Genomic DNA, 21910 nt, shown 5'->3' with positions numbered 1-21910 from the left:
AATTTTACACACACAAAAAAGTTAATACTCTATGGACATATTCTAAAACATGTTGAACCTGACAAATTTCGTAAACACGTTATAACTTTTGAATACATGTGAAACATTTTCCAAAAACATGAAATGCACTAGCGCTTTCTTTTAAGTTCATGGCAGCTGTAACTTTTTCTTGCATTTCTTCTTTCAAAAGGTAAAAACAATATGAAAGACCAAAAATAAACATAAACTTGAAAAATAAAAATAAACTTGTGTGGGCCCAAACGAGTACCATATATAAAGGAATAGCTTGAAGAGGTACATAGCAGCCAAAGCGGATTTTCGGAGCACGGTGGCGACTGGGCATTTTTTTTAAAGGTTAAAAATTGTCACTTAAAAGTTCAGATTTTTTTCACACCAGAAACGTATGCACGTGCTCTGACTGTCAAATTTCGTACGAAATTATGTTATATTATGCCCTGCAATAAAGACAAAATTCTTGACAAATAACAAGGAAAATTTTGCATGTATGTATATTTTTGGTATCTCTCATACAAACGCGAATTTTGATGAAAATTTGCACGTATAAAAGATTTTGGAATTTTTTTAGTTGTAAAAATCCAATTCTCTGAACTTAAGAGAAACTGGCACAATATGCCCGTGCTCCAAAGTTAGCTTTTGCACGGCAACACCGTATATATAATTCGACCTTATGAAAGTCCACTGTGCATATTTTGGCGTGGTGGATAGCTTATGCGTACAATACAATCTGCGACCGTGAGATCTCAGCATGGATTCTAAATCATGCAATTTATTTTTACTATTGGCTTTCATACGTGATTAAATAAAATATGAGGCGACTCCTCACACGTAGGCTACACAGCTCCTCCCCTGCTCTCAGCCACTTACATGTGGGCCACCGCCATGCTGTCACTCCATGCCGGCATAGCGTACGTCTGGATACGGAAGGAGGCACCGTATTTGCACAATCAGATAAGTTCGAGCATCAGTTTCATGTATTTTATAACTTTAGGCACCAAATTAACTTTACCGAACAAGTTGAGGCATCCCTGATGTATTTAACTCTTGATGTATTACCGATGGGTTCGATTACGAGACAAGGGATTCAGGACCATGGTCCGCTCGAACCCATGGTCGGTGCCGTTCGATAGAGTGTTGGTCTTCATGTGGATTTGTGCATAGTTAGCATTCAAATTTCTCCGTTTAGCTTAATTCTCCTCTTTGTCAACTTGCCCGTAGGCCTGCCTAGGCTCATCTTTTTAGGAAAAGGATGGGTTGGCACATGCCCCTATGTTTACTGTAGATCATGAGCCCAAGCCTGAGAATTAAAAAATAAATATTCTGTTCACACTCTTCATCGCATCTAGCAGCACTCGCAAGCTTATTGTTAAAAGAATAAAATTAAAATCCTCTGGATTATTAATGTAGTTCTTATCATGTCAGGGATATGGTTCTTATAATGTCAGAAGTACCAATTTTTTTTTTATTCGCAAAAGAAAGTACCAACTGTTTTACATGAGAATATTCTTCCACGAGCAGTTTATTGTTCAGTTTTAGAATCTAATGTGTATAATCACAGAATTCTTTCAATTAAAGTGAAGACATAGCAAACAACAATACCAGACTTACAGCAATTGGTTGGACCTGTTTTTTCAGGTTATTCAACAGAACAACTCATGATGAAACTTTTGTTCTACAGGGATGTCAATTAGGCAAATTTAGAAGAATAGCAAACAGCAATACGGTTCCTTTCAAACAACAAATAGGCAACGTTAGAAGAAAAAACATAATTCCTTTGACACAGGGATATGTTTCATTTCAAACAAATATTAGTACTGCTGGTGCAAAGGCAAGACGTGGGGCAGACCAGAGTTGAATAAACATTGTCAGGTGACCTAGGTTCATATTTTATAGCCTGTGCCATCAGCAAGTACTAGGCTTTGTTAGCAACTGTAGCATGGTAAGAGCAAGTAGTATAATAAAGATGAGGCAGCGGGCTATAAGGAATAAACTAGTATATTTCTGCTTAGTTGTAGGAAAGAGAAGAGAAGAGAGAAGGTTAGCGGGCTCTTCGTGAAGAGCCAGCTCTAACACGTGCTTGTAGGCACTTTGTGAATGAAAGGTGAGCCACATAATAAAAAAGTAGTACACTTTTTTGATCTACTATTATACATGTTGGCTATAAGATGGGTTGTATATGACATGGCACTGACTTATAACCAGTGGCTGGCTATACTACTAACCATGCTCTAAACAGTAATTGATCTCTCCCGCCAAACTTATTGATGGGCGCTATGCACATATCTCCATAAATTGTGTCAAATAATGTACGGCTTCGAGTGTGGGTTCGGCTAAACCATGGCTCCATACAATATTTTCGATTACCGATGAGTGGCTGCCAACGCTTACTGATGTCTTACTGATGTACTACGATTGTTGATGTACTGCTGATGAATGTATCCATGGAAATTTGTCCATCTTGTTCATTGTGGTGTGTTTATTGTCGTTGTGATTCTTCTAGCCCAGTGCTCATGTGTCAGCCGAATAAAAACCACTAGGTTTCTGTACCTTTCTTGTGGTGCGTACCAAGCTTGTAAAAGAACTCGCCGTTCTCCTCAAAGTACTCAGCCAAGCGTTTCAGGAATCTGTCGCTGTTTACGGTCTCGGCATCACACACTATGCAGCACTGCCGCATTGCTCGTGTTACGGCGACGTTCATCCGCCTATGGTCGCTCAAGAACCCGACCTGGAGAAGCAAATGAATATAGGTTTTAGTTCAAGCATCCAAGCTGCCCACGTAGTGGGTATGAATCTTCAATCATAATTGAGAAGACCGGTTTTATGTTCATTATACAGAGTAACTCAGGGCCGCAGACACCTATTATTTGCTGATCACTCACGTCATATCTAAAATGCTTACGCTATTTTATTAGACTTTTTAATCGTATGGAATTTTGGCTTCCCGTCTCCTAATTTATTTATCAAACATGCAATGCAAAATCAACATCATGTCCCATGTCCGTGTACACCAGACACCAAAATAGAGGACATTTTTCAACCCAGGAAGATTTTTTTTTTGAAATGGAGGTATACGCCCGGCCTCTGCATCATGATGATTCATGCGGCCCTTTTATTAAAATTCAGAAAGTATCGTCACAAAGGTCTTACAGCTCGCAAACGGAGCAAAACAAAGCACATAAAACTGAAAAATACAATCGGACAAAGACAACCGGTACGGTGATAATAAGGACAAGCTCTCTAGACTCCTATCCTGTTATGCGAACGCCATCCGAACCGGTTGAATATAGCCCGAGCCACCATCTCCCATTGGTTGCACCCAGTAACCAAAGGCTCCCTGGAGTCCATAGGAGTGAGTAAGGACCACGTACGGATCCAAGCTGTAGCTCTCAAGATAACCTGCAAAAAAGTTAAGTTGTGTTGTCTCGTAAAAATCATATCATTTCTGCAGTTCCATATAGCCCATAATAACGCACATATTCCAATCCGAATACGAGCTGCCGTGATCTGTTCAACCCCAGCTAACCACGTCCCAAACAAAGACGCAATATCTACTGGGGGATTGATATTAAAAGCTATATGAATCGTTCTCCAAAGTAACTTGGCAAGTGGGCATTCGATAAATAAATGTTGTATTGTCTCATCTTGAGCACAAAAACAACACCGCGAGTTACCTACCCATCGCCTCTTAAGTAAGTTGTCCTTTGTGAGTATTACTTGCTTGTGGACAAACCACATGAAAATTTTAATCCGCAAAGGAACCTTAACCTTCCATATATGAAGTGACCTTGAGATGGGGCCAGAATTAATCAGATCCGTATAAAATGATTTCACCGTAAATATTCCATTTTTAGTTAACTTCCATTGTGTGGAGTCCGGCACGTCGGAGAGTCGAACTTCAATCAATCTCCGAACCAAGTGCATCCAGGCTGTCCATCTCTCACCCACTAACGTACGTCTGAACGGGATGTTCAAGGGAATAGTTTGAAGGACGATACCTACGTAATCTTCCTTACGTTGTATAATATTGTAAAGGGTAGGATATTGTAAGGCCAAAGGTGTCTCTCCTAGCCACGTATCCTCCCAAAATCTTGTTGACATCCCGTTGCCAATCAAGAATTTGACCCTACGAAAGAACATATCCTTCGTTCTCATAAGTCCCTTCCAGAACGGTGAATCAGTCGGTCTGATGGTAACCTGGGCTAGCGTTTTCGAGTGCAAATACTTATTGTGCAGGATTTGAGACCACATGCCCTCTGGCTCTGTCTCTAACATGTACAACCATTTGCTCTTAATCTCCAAGTTCTCAATACCGAGGCCCCCTTGGTCTTTAGGTCGACAAAGGATATCCCATCGCGCGAGACGGTATTTCCTCTTGGCCTCATCAGACTGCCAAAAGAAACGAGATCTAAAGAAATCAAGTCGCTTTCGGACCCCTTTCGGAATTTCGAAGAACGAAAGTAAAAACATTGGCATGCTAGTCAATACTGAGTTAATCAAAACTAGTCGACCTCCATATGACATCAGCTTGCCCTTCCAGCAGCTGAGTTTTTTTTCAATTCGTTCTTCAATACATTTCCATTCCTTATTGGATAGTTTACGGTGATGAATCGGAATACCCAAGTAACTGAATGGTAAAGCACCTAATTCGCATCCAAACAATTGTCTGTAAGTATGTTCCTCGTCTTTGGCCTTCACAAAACAGAACACCTCGCTCTTATGAAAATTGATTTTTAATCCAGACAATTGTTCGAATAGACATAAGATAAGTTTCATGTTACGTGCCTTAGCCATGTCATGTTCCATGAAAAGGATAGTGTCATCAGCATATTGTAGAATGGACACCCCTCTTTCTTTGGGTTGGGTCTCACCATTGTAATGATTATGGCCTCTTTCTTTGGGTTGGATCTCACTATTGTAATGATTATGGCCTCTTTCTCCCTACCCTGTGTTAAACATTGTATTGTCACGGTGTTGTATAAACAGTTAGAGGATTGCGTGCGTGTGTTTGTTGTAAACGTGTTAGGTTTCGTTCCAAAGAGACGTTCTAGGAGAGTTTCATTGTGTATGACCGACTAGGAATACGGTTGATGAGATAAACAACCGTGAAAAAAGCCTCGTCCCAAAATTTGAGAGGCAGCATTAGCGAGGAGGGAGAGACCGACCTTCACAATATGTCTGTGTTTGCGTTCAGCGGAACTGTTCTGTTGGTGGGCATGGGGGCATGACACATGATGGGTGATGCCAATGCGCTCAAAAAATTGATTCAACTTTTTATACTCGCCACCCCAGTTGGTTTGCATGGCTAGAGTTTTGTTATCGAATAAACGTTCAACATGTTGTTGGAAGATATGAAATTTTTGGAACACGTCAGACTTATTTTTGATAAGATAAATCCAACAAAATTGACTGAAATCATCTATGAAGCTGACATTATATTTTTGTCTACCAACAGAAAGAGGCCCGGGGCCCATACATCAGAAAAAAATTAGCACTAAAGGAGCTTGAGACTCACTAGTCGAACGAGGGTATGGTAATTGATGGCTCTTAGCCATTTGACACGCATCACAAAGAAGATGGTGATCACTTTTATTGGACACTGGAAGAGTATGATTGCGAAGAATTTGCTGGACCACCGGTATGTACGGATGACCAAGGCGCCGGTGCCACCTAAAGATAGATAGCTTGACAACTCCAAGCATGTGACGTCCATGGGAAGCTGGTTGGTCAGTGAAGGGGTACAACCCCTCCTTACTCAGAGCGTGAAGAATGGTTCAACTTAAGAGGATCATGTGGAGTAGGAAGAAGCGAACGACCAACATGTGTAATTTCCATACCTTGACCACTCGCGGTGTGGATTTGTTCCAGCCCGGTCTAGCGATCACGTACATGGAGCTTCTCCAACTCTCCGGTCACATGATTAGTGGCTCCGGCGTCAAGATACCAATTGGTATCGATGCCATCGGAGGTTGTAGCAGCTGTGTTGACAGAACGAGCACCTGCACCTTGGTGGTCACCTCCACCATGGCGATCACCTCCTCTATGGCACTTTTGGTTGTTGTTGAAGGTCTTGTCGTAGCGCTTGGCGCAACTCCATGTGTCATGGCCGTCTTTCTTGCAGATCTGGCACTTGATAGGGCCACCACTCCCACCTTCTGGGCGTGATCCACCTCCGCCGTGTTGCCGGCCGAGGAGCAACCAGGCTAGGCACAATTCCCACCCTTGGAGACGAGGTCGATAGAGTAGCCGGAGTGGGTCATGTTCTAGGAGTCGAGCCGTGCCTCCGCTGAGAGCAGCAGGGCATGCAACTCGCTGAGACCGATGGTCTGGTCCGTGCGAGCAGAGAGGGCCACGACGTATGGATTGTAATATGAATCCAGCCCATCGAGGATATGAGAGACGAGGTCGTCTTCGTCAAGGTGTTTTCCGGCCAGTGCCATATCATCGGCGAGGCCCTTCATCTTGGCGAAGTAGGCGGTGGCAAACAGATCGCCCTTGCGGGTGTTGACGAGCTGTGCGCGGAGCTGGATCCCTCGCGCACGGGACTGCAACCTGGACATGTCGAGGATTGATGTCCAGACTCCAGTGGTCGTCGGGATGTCATGGACCTGAAGGAGAACCTCCCGTGAGAGAGAGGCGAGTAGAAAAGCACGGACCTGCTAGTCCTGCATGACCCAGAAGCCATGGGCAGGGTTGGGGGCTGAGGTGACCTCTTTCTTGGAGCTCCGGAGAATAGCTATCTCTGCCGTAGCTCTTTTCAGGTCCATAATTCCAGCTGCCGGCAATCTCCCTCTTGTGATAGAACTTGCAATTTAAGAGAGAAAAGACATTAGAATAGCACCTAAAACTGAAATATAACTTTAAAACAATGAAAATAACAACAGGAAAACATGATGCAAAATGGACGTATCATGGTTCCTCCTTGACCCGCTGGAGTGGGGACGCCAGCTCGCTCTTGATGCGTTGGTGCGGCGGGTACGGTGGCTCCTCCTTGACTCACGCTGGCGATGGTGGCGTCGGGCCCATCTAATGGAGCGAAGCTTTGTCATGATCTTCATCTGATGCACAGATTCTTTGTCCATCATAGCGGCCTCTGAGAGGAGGTCGGGCTGCTGTTACAATGGCTGATGCGGTGTCTGGTTCCCCTCGTTGCCGGAGGAGATGACGATCTCCTCCGAGCTAGAGGAGCCGGCCGTCCTGGATGCCGAGGGGCCCGGAGGACAAGGGCAGCGTCGCGAAGATTCGCCCGATGAAGAACTATCACCGCCTCCGTCCGCATCGGAGCTGGAGTTGGAGGGGCTCGGAGAGGAGGAGGTGTGGGTGTGCATCATCGGCTCACGGTTTAAATATTCGCGGCCAGGCCATGCGAAGGGGCGGTCAACTCGCTTCAATGCGGCGAAGAGGCCGGAGTTGGTTTCTCGGGATGCGACATCTGCATTGAAGCAACGACGCCTGAGCGGTCGCGTCCGTTAGCATCGTCGTCATGACCGGTCACGTCAAGAGGCATCAATGCCGGTCGCCGCATGCTCTGGGCCGCATGAATGTGTCGGGGGCATTTGATGGAAATTGTGGAAGAGGCGGGTGATTTTTTTGGTGGGCCGAGTTAGTCAGGCACGGTTGTGGCAGTGGTCTGAACACTCGCAAAGCCGCCCCCCCTCAATTTGTCTCGGGTTTGCGAAAAAAAGTGCGTTCGGTCTGATCGGCGGATTGATGCAGACCCACGTTAGATGGCAAAACACGTCCAGACCGCGTGGTCCAGACGGTTGCGGGCAGTTTAAGGGTCGGTGTTGGAGTTGGCCTAACTAGCTGACCTATGTATACTTGAGTGATTTTTGTCTTTTTCGAGCAGGATCCGTGTTTAATTGCAACAGAGGATGGAGGCGCATTAAATGTTACTTTATCTTTAGTGTATTGGATTTCCAAATTTTTGAAAATTCACATTTATGGAAAATTAATTGTACTTTCATAAATTTAATATTTTTATGAAAATGGAAATATTGAACTACCAATGTGTCGGGGGGGTGAACCCCAGGAGGCAACGGAACCCAGATCCTTTTCAAAAATAACGGGGCCAGCATCACCCCTGAATCTGGCTCGCACTTGGCCGGGTCGCTCAACCCGGCCAAGCCCTGTGACCCGACTGAGCTCTGCAACCCGGGCAGACTCCTCAACTCGGCCCCAACAACCAAGCTCAAGACTTCCCTAACAAGCCAGCACCGCCCTTGGCGTGTTCTCCAAACCCGGCCAAGGGTCAGCGGCCGTCCCATCCCAGCCTTACGATGGCACGAGTCTCCACCAACTGATGACCGAAGCCACAGTGCCCCGCCCATGCCTCTGGTCAGCCGGACGAGGCAACAGTGCCCCCCACCTACCCGCTGACCAGGGCTGGCGTGGCAACAGTGCACCCGACGTCACCCATGATGTTGGGGAACGTAGTAATTTCAAAAATTTCTTACGCACACGCAAGATCATGGTGATGCATAGCAACGAGAGGGGAGAGTGTTGTCTACGTACCCTCGTAGACCGTAAGCGGAAGCGTTTATCAACGCGGTTGATGTAGTCGTACACCTTCACGATCCGTCCCGATCAAGTACCGAACGTACGGCACCTCCGCGTTCAGCACACGTTCAGCTCGATGACGTCCTCGCCTTCTTGATCCAGGAAAGAGGGGCGAAGTAGTAGATGAGTTCCGGCAGCACGATGGCGTGGTGACGGTGTTGGTGAAGAACAATCTTCGCAGGGCTTCGCCTAAGCACTACGAAAACTATGATGGAGGATAAACTAGAGGGGACAGGGTTGCCGGCACACGGCTTGGTGTTTCTTGATGTGTCTTGGGTGCTAGCCCTACCCCTCTATTTATATGTTGAGCCCTGGGGTCGAAACTTGGAGTAAAAGCCTCCTCAAAGTCGGTTTTGCCCGAAAGGCAAGAGTCCTTTTCGGACTCCAGGGCTAGACGCCAGGGTTCCCGGCGTCTACCCCCTAGACGCCAGGTTCCTGGCGTCTAGCCTCTGGTCTCCGCAAAACTTCCTTTTGCACTTTCCAAAAGCCTCGTGGGCTTTCCTCTTTTGGCCCAAATAAAGTGTTCTCGTACCCAAACATTTCGGAAAACATCCGGAACCCCTTCCGATGAATTCCGGAACCCTTCCGGAGACCAAACACTTTTATCCCATATATCAATCTTTATCTCCGGACCATTCCGGAGTTCCTCGATCGTCATGTCCGTGATCTTATCCGGAACTCCAAACAACATTCGGTTACCAACATACATAACTCATAAATACTATATCGTCAACGAACGTTAAGCGTGCGGACCCTATGGGTTCGAGAACTATGTAGACATGACTGAGACATCTCTCTGGTCAATAACCAATAGCGGAACCTGGATGCCCATATTGGTTCCTACATATTCTACGAAGATCTTTATCGGTCGAACCGCATAACAACATACGTTGTTCCTTTGTCATCGGTATGTTACTTGCCCGAGGTTCGATCGTCGGTATCTCAATACCTAGTTCAATCTCGTTACCGGCAAGTCTCTTTACTCGTTCCGTAATACATCATCCCGCAACTAACTCATTAGTTACAATGCTTGCAAGGCTTATAGTGATGTGTATTACCGAGTGGGCCCAGAGATACCTCTCCAACAATCGGAGTGACAAATCCTAATCTCGAAATACGCCAACTCAACAAGTACCTTCGGAGACACCTGTAGAGCACCTTTATAATCACCCAATTACGTTGTGACGTTTGGTAGCACACAAAGTGTTCCTCTAGTAAACGTGAGTTGCACAATCTCATAGTCATAGGAACATGTATAAGTCATGAAGAAAGCAATAGCAATATACTAATCAATCAAATGCTAAGCTAACGGAATGGGTCAAGTCAATCACATCATTCTCTAATTATGTGATCCCGTTAATCAAATGACAACTCATGTCTATGGTTAGGAAACATAACCATCTTTGATTCAACGAGCTACTCAAGTAGAGGCATACTAGTGACACTCTGTTTGTCTATGTATTCACACATGTACTAAGTTTCCGATTAATACAATTCTAGCAAGAATAATAAACATTTATCATGATATAAGGAAATAAATAATAACATTATTATTGCCTCTAGGGCATATTTCCTTCACATGACGCCGGCAAGCGGCGACCTGATGGAGCGCCACTGTAGCCGACTTGACTCGGCCATGCCCTGACGACCGACAAGACGGCACACAGTGCCCCCTAGGCGCATGGGGCCCGTGCCCGGCGAACCCGGGGAGCCCTGGTACCCGGCGGGTCCCAGCACTAGGTTCCTAGACGCTAACAACCCGGCCATACGGCCTTGTAACATTACCCTTGTACCCCTGGGGGCTGCTGAATCCGGCTCGGGGGCTGCCGCCCCGGAGCCCGCCGTGATGGTTGTCTTCGCTGGGATCTTGGCACCATCCTGGGCCCTGCCCATCTCGGAGTTCCTGGAGAACGGGGTCCTTCCCATGGACGAGACCGAAGCCCGGCAAGTGCCAGCGCCGAGCGTCTGCCTACACCATCATCAACAATGAGCTCGTCAAGCGCAGCTCCACCGGCGTATTCCAACGCTATGTCGAACAAGACAAGGGCATCAAGATCCTCCTCGACATACACCAGGGCGAGTGCGGGTACCACGCCGCCTCACTATCCCTGGTGGCCAAGGCTTTCCGCCATGGTTTCTACTGGCCCACGGCCCTCGAAGACGCAGATTCGCTCGTCCTCAAGTGTGAGGGGTGCCAGCGCTTTAGCAAAGGCAGCCACCAGCCGACGTCGGCACTCCCAACCATCCTGATCGCCTAGCCCTTCTCGGTCTGGGGAGTCGACATGGTGGGTGATGACCCACAAGTATAGGGGATCTATCGTAGTCCTTTCGATAAGTAAGAGTGTCGAACCCAACGAGGAGCAGAAGGAAATGATAAGCGGTTTTCAGCAAGGTATTCTCTGCAAGCACTGAAATTATAGGTAACAGATAGTTTTGTGATAAGATAATTTGTAACGAGCAACAAGTAACGAAAGTAAATAAAGTGCAGCAAGGTGGCCCAATCCTTTTTGTAGCAAAGGACAAGCCTGGACAAACTCTTATATAGAGAAAAGTGCTCCCGAGGACACATGGGAATTATCGTCAAGCTTGTTTTCATCACGTTCATATGATTCGCGTTCGGTACTTTGATAATTTGATATGTGGGTGGACCGGTGCTTGGGTGCTGTCCTTACTTAGACAAGCATCCCACTTATGATTAACCCCTATTGCAAGCATCCGCAACTACAAAAGAAGTATTAAGGTAAACCTAACCATAGCATGAAACATATGGATCCAAATCAGCCCCTTACGAAACAACGCATAAACTAGGGTTTAAGCTTCTGTCACTCTAGCAACCCATCATCTACTTATTACTTCCCAATGCCTTCCTCTAGGCCCAAACAATGGTGAAGTGTCATGTAGTCGACGTTCACATAACACCACTAGAGGATAACAACATACATCTCATCAAAATATCGAACGAATACCTTCACATGACTACTAATAGCAAGACTTCTCCCATGTCCTCAGGAACAAACGTAACTACTCACAAAGCATATTCATGTTCATAATCAGAGGAGTATTAATATGAATAAAGGATCTGAACATATGATCTTCCACCAAATAAACCAACTAGCATCAACTACAAGGAGTAATCAACACTACTAGCAACCTACAGGTACCAATCCCAGACTTAGAGACAAGAATTGGATACAAGAGATGAACTAGGGTTTGAGAGGAGATGGTGTTGGTGAAGATGTTGATGGAGATTTCCCTCTCCCGATGAGAGGAGCGTTGGTGATGACGATGGCGATGATTTGCCCCTCCCGGAGGGAAGTGTCCCCGGCAGAACAGCTCTGCCGGAGCCCTAGATTGATTCCGCCAAGGTTCCGCCTCGTGGCGGCGGAGTCTCGTCCCGAAAGCTTTCTTATGATTTTTTTCTTCGGACGAAAGACTTCATATAGCAGAAGATGGGAACTGGAGGGCCAACAGGGGGCCCACGAGGCAGGGGGGCGTGCCCAGGGGGGTAGGGCGCGCCCCCACCCTCGTGGCCAGGGTGTGGGCCCCCTCTGGTATTTCTTCCGCTCAGTATTTTTTATTATTTCCAAAAATAACTTTCGTGGAGTTTCAGGACTTTTGGAGTTGTGCAGAATAGGTCTCTAATATTTGCTCCTTTTCCAGCCCAGAATTCCAGCTGCCGGTATTCTCCCTCCTTATGTAAACCTTGTAAAATAAGAGAGAATAGGCATAAGTATTGTGAAATAATGTGTAATAACAGCCCATAATGCAATAAATATCGATATAAAAGCATGATGCAAAATGGACGTATCAACTCCCCCAAGCTTAGACCTCGCTTGTCCTCAAGCGGAAGCCGATAACGATAAATATGTCCACATGTTTAGAGGTAGAGGTGTCGATAAAATAAAATACGGACATGACGGCATCATGATTATTCTCATAACAACAACATATATGGATATTGTCATATGATTTCTTATGCTCAAGTAATAATCTATTCACAATGCAAAGTATGAATCAGAAACTTTATTGAGAACTAACAAACTATAATCTCAGTCATTGAGGCAATTGCAATTTATCATAACATCAAAAAGAGTCTATGTTCGAGCTTTCTAGCAAGTCCATATACTCAACTATCATTTAGTCTTTCATAATTGCTAACACTCACGCAATACTTGTGGTTACGGAGTTTTAATCGGACACAGAGAAACATAGGGGCTTATAGTTTCGCCTCCCAACCGTTTACCTCAAGGGTAATGTCAACAATAATAATTCATGCTAACCCACATCCAATTAGATATATATATCAGGATCTTTCCAACATCCTGTGCTTGCCAAAGGATAAAATATAAAAAGGAAAGGTGAAGACCACCATGACTCTTGCATAAGGTAGAAGGCAATAATAAAAGATAGGCCCTTCGCAGAGGGAAGCAGAGGTTGCCATGCGCTTTCAGGGTTGGATGCACAAAATCTTAATGCGAAAGAACATCACTTTATATTACCACTTGTGATATAGACCTTTATTATGCAGTCCGTCGCTTTTATTTCTTCCACATCACAAGATCGTATAAAGCTTATTTCCTCCACATCAATCAATCATACATATTTAGAGAGCAGTTTTTATTGCTTGCACCGATGACAACTTACTTGAAGGATCTTACTCAATCCATAGGTAGGTATGGTGGACTCTCATGGCAAAACTGATTTAAGGGTTTTTGGAAGCACAAGTAGTATCTCTACTTGGTCCAAAGAATTTTGCTAGCATGAGGGGGAAAGGCAAGCTCAACATGTTGGATGATCCATGACAATATACTTTATCTCAGATATAAGAAAACATAACCCATTACGTTGTCTTCCTTGTCCAACATCAACTCTTTAGCATGTCATATTTTAATGAGTGCTCCCAATCATAAAAGATGTCCAAGATAGTATATTTATATGTGAAACCTCTCTTTCTTTATTACTTCCTATTAATTGCAACGATGACCAAAGCTATGTTTGCCAACTCCCAACAATTGTTAATCATCATACTCTTTCTATGTGAAGTCATTACTCTCCATAAGATCAATATGATCTCTTTGTTTCTTTTTATTCTTTTCTCTTTCTTTTATTCCATCAAGATCATGGCAAAATAATCAAGCCCTTGACTCAACACTAATCTTTACTCCCTCCATTCCTAGATATAGGGTGTATAGTTTTTGGCACGAAATTTAAAGAACGCACATGGAGGGAAAATTTCACATGTTTTGGGCGAGATTACACTTGACTAATTGACATGAGGAAATACATGAGCTTGCCCGATCTAAGGAAATGTAATCAAATCCCTAAAAAAATATCCAAACGAGTGGTGCAATGCAATACACCTTATATTTCGGACTTTTTCTCAAAAATCTATACACCTTATATCAAGGAACAGAGGGAGTATTATATAGCTCACGGACTCGATTACAAAGAGGGATCATAAAGCAAAACTCAAAACTAGATCATACCAAAACTTTATTCTACTAGATCAAGATATTACTAAAAGGAACGTACTAAGAAAAACGGTAAAGATAGGAGTGTGATGGTGATACGATACCGGGGCACCTCCCCCAAGCTTGGCAGTTGCCAAGGGGAGTGCCCATACCCATGTGATTATATCTCTTTTGCTGGTGAAGAACATGGTGGTGATGATGGGTAGTCGCACATCGAGCGTAAGAGATCCTCCAACTTGCGGCTAATGCCCTTGAGTGCAATGATATGCTCCTTCAACAAAATATTTTCACGTGTGAGATACTTGTTTTGTATACGAGCTAACTCAATCATCTTGAAAGCTTCTATCTCAGTTGGGGTAAGAAGATTGTGATCAAGTTGAAGAATGTCTTCTGTTGCCGGAACTTGGTCCTTCGTGGCCTTCTTGATCCCTTCATCCTTGTTGATCTCCATGGGTTCTTCCCTCTTCAGCTCTATCTTCATTAGCCAAGCATCGTTGTCACCATTGTTGGAGGAGGGAGACGACATGATGCCTGGCCTTGACAACCCTGACAGAAAACAGCTCGAAACAAGAACAGAGGACAATTGCATGATATTGGAGTCAAAACCTTCGGAAGATTATATAATGAATTTTTACCGACCAAAATACGTATCGTGCAAGAAAACGGAGTCCGGAGAGCGCACGAGGTGCCCACGAGGCAGGGGGGCGCGCCCTCCACCCTCGTGGAGGCCTCGTGTCCTTCCCGGACTGCTTCTTATTTTTCTATTTTTCTAAATATTCCAAAACGGAGAAAAATTGCCTTTAGAACTGTTTTGGAGTCGGTTTACTTACCGTACCACATACCTATTCCTTTTCGGAGTCTGAAACGTTCCGGAAAGTGTCCCTTATGTATTCCTCCGGGGTTACGGTTTCAATAACATTGGCTTCAACATTTTTGGGATTACCTGAGATATAATGTTTAATTCTTTGACCGTTCACCACCTTCGGATTTGTGCCTTCGAAGTTGTTGATTTTTATGGAATCGGAACGATAGACCTCCTCGATAACGTAAGGGCCTTCCAATTTAGAGAGAAGTTTTCCTGCAAAAAATCTTAAACGAGAGTTGTATAGAAATACATAATCACCTACATTAAACTCACGCTTTTGTATTCCTTTGTCATGCCATCTTTTAACTTTTTATTTAAACAACTTGGCATTTTCATAGGCTTGGGTTCTCCATTCATCAAGTGAGCTAATGTCAAATAACCTCTTCTCACTGGAAAGTTTGAAATCATAATTGAGTTCTTTAATAGCACAATAAGCCTTATGTTCTAGTTCGAGAGGTAAGTGACATGCTTTTCCATAAACCATTTTATACGGAAACATACCCATAAGATTTTTGTATGTAGTTCTATAGGCCCATAGTGTGTCATCAAGTTTCTTGGACCAATTCTTCCTGGATCTATTAACAGTCTTTTGCAAAATTAATTTGAGTTCTCTATTACTCAATTCTACTTGACCACTAGACTGTGGGTGATAAGGGGATGCAATTCTATGTTTAACATCATATTTAGCAAGCATTTCACGGAAAGCACCATGAATAAAATGTGAACCACCATCAGTCATTAAATATCTAGGGACTCCAAACCTCGGAAAAATAACTTCTTTAAGCATTTTAATGGATGTGTTATGATCAGCACTACTAGTTGGAATAGCTTCTACCCACTTAGTAACGTAATCAACAGCAACTAAAATATGTGTATATCCATTAGAGGCAGGAAAAGGTACCATATAATCAAAGCCCCAAACATCAAATGGTTCAAAAACAAGTGAATAATTCATAGGCATTTCTTGACATATACTAATATTACCAATTCTTTGACATTCATCACAAGATAAAACAAACTTACGGGCATCCTTGAAGAGAGTAGGCCAATAAAAAACGGATTGTAATACCTTATGTGCAGTTCTATCTCCAGCGTGGTGTCCTCCATAAGCTTCGGAGTGACACTTGCATACGATCTGTTCCTGTTCATGCTCAGGTACACAATGTCTAATAACACTATCTACTCCTTCTTTATAAAGATGTGGGTCATCCCAAAAGTAATGTCTCAAATCATAGAAAAACTTTTTCTTTTGTTGGTATGTGAAACTAGGTGGTATAAATTTAGCAACGATGTAATTAGCATAATCGGCATACCATGGAGCAGTACGAGAAGCATTTATGACATTTAATTGTTCATCAGGAAAGCTATCATCAAGAGGTAGTGGGTCATCAAGAACATTCTCTAACCTAGACAAGTTGTCTGCAACGGGGTTCTCAGCTCCCTTTCTATCAATAATATGCAAATCAAATTCCTGTAGCAAGAGAACCCATCTAATAAGTCTAGGTTTAGCATCTTTTTTTCCATAAGATATTTAATATCAGCATGATCCGTGTGAATAGTTACTTTAGAATCAACAATATAAGGTCTGAACTTATCACAAGCAAATACAACTGCTAAGAATTCTTTTTCGGTAGTAGCATAATTTCTCTGAGCATTGTCTAGAGTTTTACTAGCATATTGAATAACATTTAATTTCTTATCAACTCTTTGCCCTAAAACATCACCTACAACATAATCACTAGCATCACACATAATTTCAAAAGGTAAATTCCAATCAGGTGGCTGAACGATAGGTGCAGAGATCAATGCTTTCTTAAGTATTTCAAATGCTTCTACACAATCATCATCAAAGACAAATGGTATATCTTTTTGTAACAAATTAGTCAGAGGCCGAGAAATTTTTGAGAAGTCCTTAATGAACCTCCTATAAAAACCGGCATGACCAAGGAAACTTCTTATACCTTTGATGTCCTTGGGACATGGCATCTTTTCAATAGCATCAACCTTGGCTTTATCAACTTCAACACCTCTTTCAGAAACTTTATGCCCCAAGACAATACCTTCATTAACCATAAAGTGGTAGTTCTCCCAGTTCAATACAAGATTAGTTTCTTCACATCTCTGCAGAACTCGATCAAGGTTGCTCAAGCAATCATCAAAAGAGGATCCATAAACGGAGAAATCGTCCATGAAAACCTCACAAATCTTTTCATAAAAGTCAGAGAATATAGCCATCATGCATCTTTGAAAGGTGGTAGGTGCGTTACATAAACCAAAAGGCATACGTCTATAAGCATAAGTACCGAAAGGGCAAGTAAAAGTGGTCTTTGATTGATCATCGGCTGACACAGGTATTTGAGAGAAACCAGAATAACCATCTAGAAAGCAAAAATGTGTATGTTTGGATAATCTTTCTAGCATTTGATCAATGAAAGGTAAGGGGTAATGATCTTTTTTAGTAGCTTTGTTTAATTTCCGGAAATCAATTACCATTTTATAACCTGTAATAATTCTTTGCGGAATCAATTCATCTTTATCATTAGGAACGACAGTAATACCTCCCTTCTTAGGGACACAATGGACAGGACTTACCCACTGACTATCAGCAACGGGATAAATTATACCTGCCTCAAGGAGCTTCTTTCATCTTAGGATTCAGCCGTCGTTGGTGATCAATAACTGGTTTGGCATCTTTCTCCAGATTTATTTTGTGTTGGCATAGAGTGGGACTAATGCCCTTAAGATCATCAAGAGTATATCCAATAGCAGCGCGATGCTTCTTTAGAGTTTTCAATAATCTCTCTTCTTCATGCTCTGAAAGGTTAGCACTAATAATAACAAGATATATCGTTTTCTCATCAAGATAAGCATATTTAAGAGTGTGAGGTAACGGCTTAAGCTCAAACACGGGATCACCCTTGGGTGGAGGAGGATCCCCTAGGATTTCAACAGGCAAATTGTGTTTCAGGATGGGTTCCTGTTTAAGGAATACTTCATCTATTTCCCTTCTTTCATTCATAAACATATCATTTTCATGGTCTAGCAAATATTGTTCTAAAGGATCACTAGGAGGTACGGCAATAGAAGCAAGACCAATAATTTCATCTTTACTAGGCAATTCCTCTTCACGGTGTTGTCTACGAATTTTAGAGAAATTAAACTGAGACATATCCCCCAAACCAATAGTAATGACATCCTTTTTGCAGTCTATCTTAGCATGAACAGTGTTCTAGAAGGGTCTACCAAATATAATGGGGCAAAAGCTATCTTGTGGGGAACCGAGAACAAGAAAATCAGCAGGATATTTAGTTTTCCCACACAGGACATCAACATCTCTAACAATTCCCATTGGTGATATAGTATCTCTATTGGCAAGTTTAATTGTGACATCAATATCTTCTATCTCAGCAGGTGCAATATCATGCATAATTTCTTTGTATAAGTCAATAGGTATTGCACTAGCACTAGCACCCATATCACACAAGCCATGATAACAATGATCTCCTATTTTAACAGAAATAACAGGCATGGCTACCACAGGTCTATGTTTATCTTTAGCACAAGGTTTAGCAATTCTAGCAGTTTCATCACAGAAATAAATAACATGCCCATCAATATTATCAGCCAAGAGATCTTTAACTGTAGCAATATTAGGTTCAACTTTAACTTGCTCAGGAGGTGTATAGGTTCTAATATTGCTTTTATGAACCACAGTTGAAGCTTTAGCATGATCTTTTATCCTAACAGGAAAAGGTGGTTTCTCAACATAAGCAGTAGGAACAATAAGTGATAGTCTTTTCTTCAACTTTAATAGGTGCAGCTACTTTTACTTCTATGGGAGGATGATATTTAAACCACTTCTCCTTAGGGAGATCAACATAAGCAGCAAAAGATTCACAGAAAGAAGCTACTATCTCAGAGTCAAGTCCATATTTAGTGCTAAATTTACGGAAAACATCGGTATCCATAAAAGATTTAACACAATCAAACTTAGGTGTCATACCTGACTCCTTACCTTCGTCGAGATCCCAATCTTCAGAGTTGCGTTTAATTCTTTCCAATAAATCCCATTTGAATTCAATAGTCTTCATCATAAAAGAGCCAGCACAAGAAGTATCGAGCATAGTGCGATTGTTATCAGAAAGCCGAGCATAAAAGTTTTGAATAATAATTTTCTTGGGAGCTCATGATTGGGGCATGAATATAACATTGATTTAAGCCTCCCCCAAGCTTGAGCGATGCTTTCTCCTTCGCGAGGTCAAAAATTATATATATAATTGCGATCACGATGAACAAGATGCATAGGATAAAACTTCTGATGAAATTCCAATTTCAATCGTTTGTAGTTCCATGATCCCATATCATCACATAGCCTATACCATGTCGACGCATCTCCCTTCAAAGATAAAGGGAATACCTTCTTCTTAATAACATCATCGGGCACACCTGCAAGCTTAAATAATCCAAAAACTTCATCCACATATATTAGGTGCTCATCAGGATGCATTGCTCCGTCTCCTGCAAAAGGATTAGCTAGCAGTTTGTCTATCATACCCGAAGGAATTTCAAAGTAGACATTTTCATTTTCAGTAGGTTCAGTAGGTTGAGTAGGTTGAGGAGCAACTCTTTGCTCTACTGGTCGGGGTGAAGATACCCCGAACAAGCCCCTCAGAGGATTACTTTCCATAGTAACAAGTGACAGTAAATTTCAGCACACTATATAAATTTTTTCCATCCCAAATTCCACCTACCAAAGACGCTTCACTCCCCGGCAACGACGCCAGAAAAGAGTCTTGATGACCCGCAAGTATAGGGAATCTATCGTAGTCCTTTCGATAAGTAAGAGTGTCGAACCCAACGCGGAGCAGAAGGAAATGATAAGCGGTTTTCAGCAAGGTATTCTCTGCAAGCACTGAAATTATAGGTAACAGATAGTTTTGTGATAAGATAATTTGTAACGAGCAACAAGTAACGAAAGTAAATAAAGTGCAGCAAGGTGGCCCAATCCTTTTTGTAGCAAAGGACAAGCCTGGACAAACTCTTATATAGAGAAAAGCGCTCCCGAGGACACATGGGAATTATCGTCAAGCTAGTTTTCATCACGTTCATATGATTCGCGTTCGGTACTTTGATAATTTAATATGTGGGTGGACCGGTGCTTGGGTGCTGCCCTTACTTGGACAAGCATCCCACTTATGATTAACCCCTATTGCAAGCATCCGCAACTACAAAAGAAGTATTAAGGTAAACCTAACCATAGCATGAAACATGTGGATCCAAATTAGCCCCTTACGAAGCAACACATAAACTAGGGTTTAAGCTTCTGTCACTCTAGCAACCCATCATCTACTTATTACTTCCCAATGCCTTCCTCTAGGCCCAAACAATGGTGAAGTGTCATGTAGTCGATGTTCACATAACACCACTAGAGGATAGACAACATACATCTCATCAAAATATCGAACGAATACCAAATTCACATGACTACTAATAGCAAGACTTCTCCCATGTCCTCAGGAACAAACGTAACTACTCACAAAGCATATTCATGTTCATAATCAGAGGAGTATTAATATGCATAAAGGATCTGAACATATGATCTTCCACCAAATAAACCAACTAGCATCAACTACAAGGAGTAATCAACACTACTAGCAACCTACAGGTACCAATCCCAGACTTGGAGACAAGAATTGGATACAAGAGATGAACTAGGGTTTGAGAGGAGATGGTGCTGGTGAAGATGTTGATGGAGATTGCCCTCTCCCTATGAGAGGAGCGTTGGTGATGACGATGGCGATGATTTCCCCCTCCCGGATGGAAGTGTCCCCGGCAGAACAGCGCTGTCGGAGCCCTAGATTGGTTCCGCCAAGGTTCCGCCTCGTGGCGGCGGAGTCTCGTCCCGAAAGCTTTCTTATGATTTTTTCTTTGGACGAAAGACTTCATATAGCAGAAGATGGGCACCGGAGAGCCAACAGGGGGCCCACGAGGCAGGGGGCGCGCCCCCACCCTCGTGGCCAGGGTGTGGGCCCCCTCTGGTATTTCTTCCGCTCACTATTTTTTATTATTTCCAAAAAATAACTTTCGTGGAGTTTCAGGACTTTTTGAGTTGTGCAGAATAGCTCTCTAATATTTGCTCCTTTTCCAGCCCAGAATTCCAGCTGCCGGCATTCTCCCTCCTTATGTAAACCTTGTAAAATAAGAGAGAATAGGCATAAGTATTGTGACATAATGTGTAAGAACAGCCCATAATGCAATAAATATCGATATAAAAGGATGATGCAAAATGGACGTATCAGTGGGGCCCTTCAAGACCGCTCGAGGCGGCATGACGCATTTGCTGGTGGCAGTGGACAAGTTCACCAAGTGGATCGAGGCAAGGCCGATCAAAAAGCTGGACAGGCCAATGGCCGTCTGATTCGTCAAGGACATCGGAGTACGCTACGGCATGCCGAACAGCATCATCACGGACAACGACACCAACTTCGCCAAGGGCGCGCTCGCACAGTACTGCTCCATCTCTGGCATCCGCCTCGACCTGGATTCTGTTGCACATCCGCAGTCCAACGGCCGGGTCGAGCGGGCCAACGGCCTCATCCTGTCCGACACCAAACCACGACTCGTCGAGCCGCTCATCCGTTCACCCGGCAGTTGGCTTGACGAGTTCCCGGCCGTCCTCTGGAGTCTCCGCACCACGCCAAACAGGTCGACTGGGTTCACCCCATTCTTCCTCTTCTACAGAGCAGAAGCCGTCATCCTGACCAACGTTGAGTTCGACTCGCCGCGCGTCACGATGTACACGGAAATCGAAGCAAAGGAAGGCCACAAAGACGGCGTCGACCTGCTCGAAGAAGCACGTCTCCTAGCGCTCAGTTGCTCAGCCATTTACCAGCAAGGTCTGAGGCACTACTGATGACCCACAAGTATAGGGGATCTATCGTAGTCCTTTCGATAAGTAAGAGTGTCGAACCCAAGGAGGAGCAGAAGGAAATGATAAGCG

The sequence above is a fragment of the Triticum aestivum genome, chromosome 5D (genome assembly GCF_018294505.1).
Source record: "Triticum aestivum cultivar Chinese Spring chromosome 5D, IWGSC CS RefSeq v2.1, whole genome shotgun sequence".
Lineage (NCBI taxonomy): Eukaryota > Viridiplantae > Streptophyta > Magnoliopsida > Poales > Poaceae > Triticum > Triticum aestivum.
Note: the sequence above shows the minus strand (reverse complement) of the source record.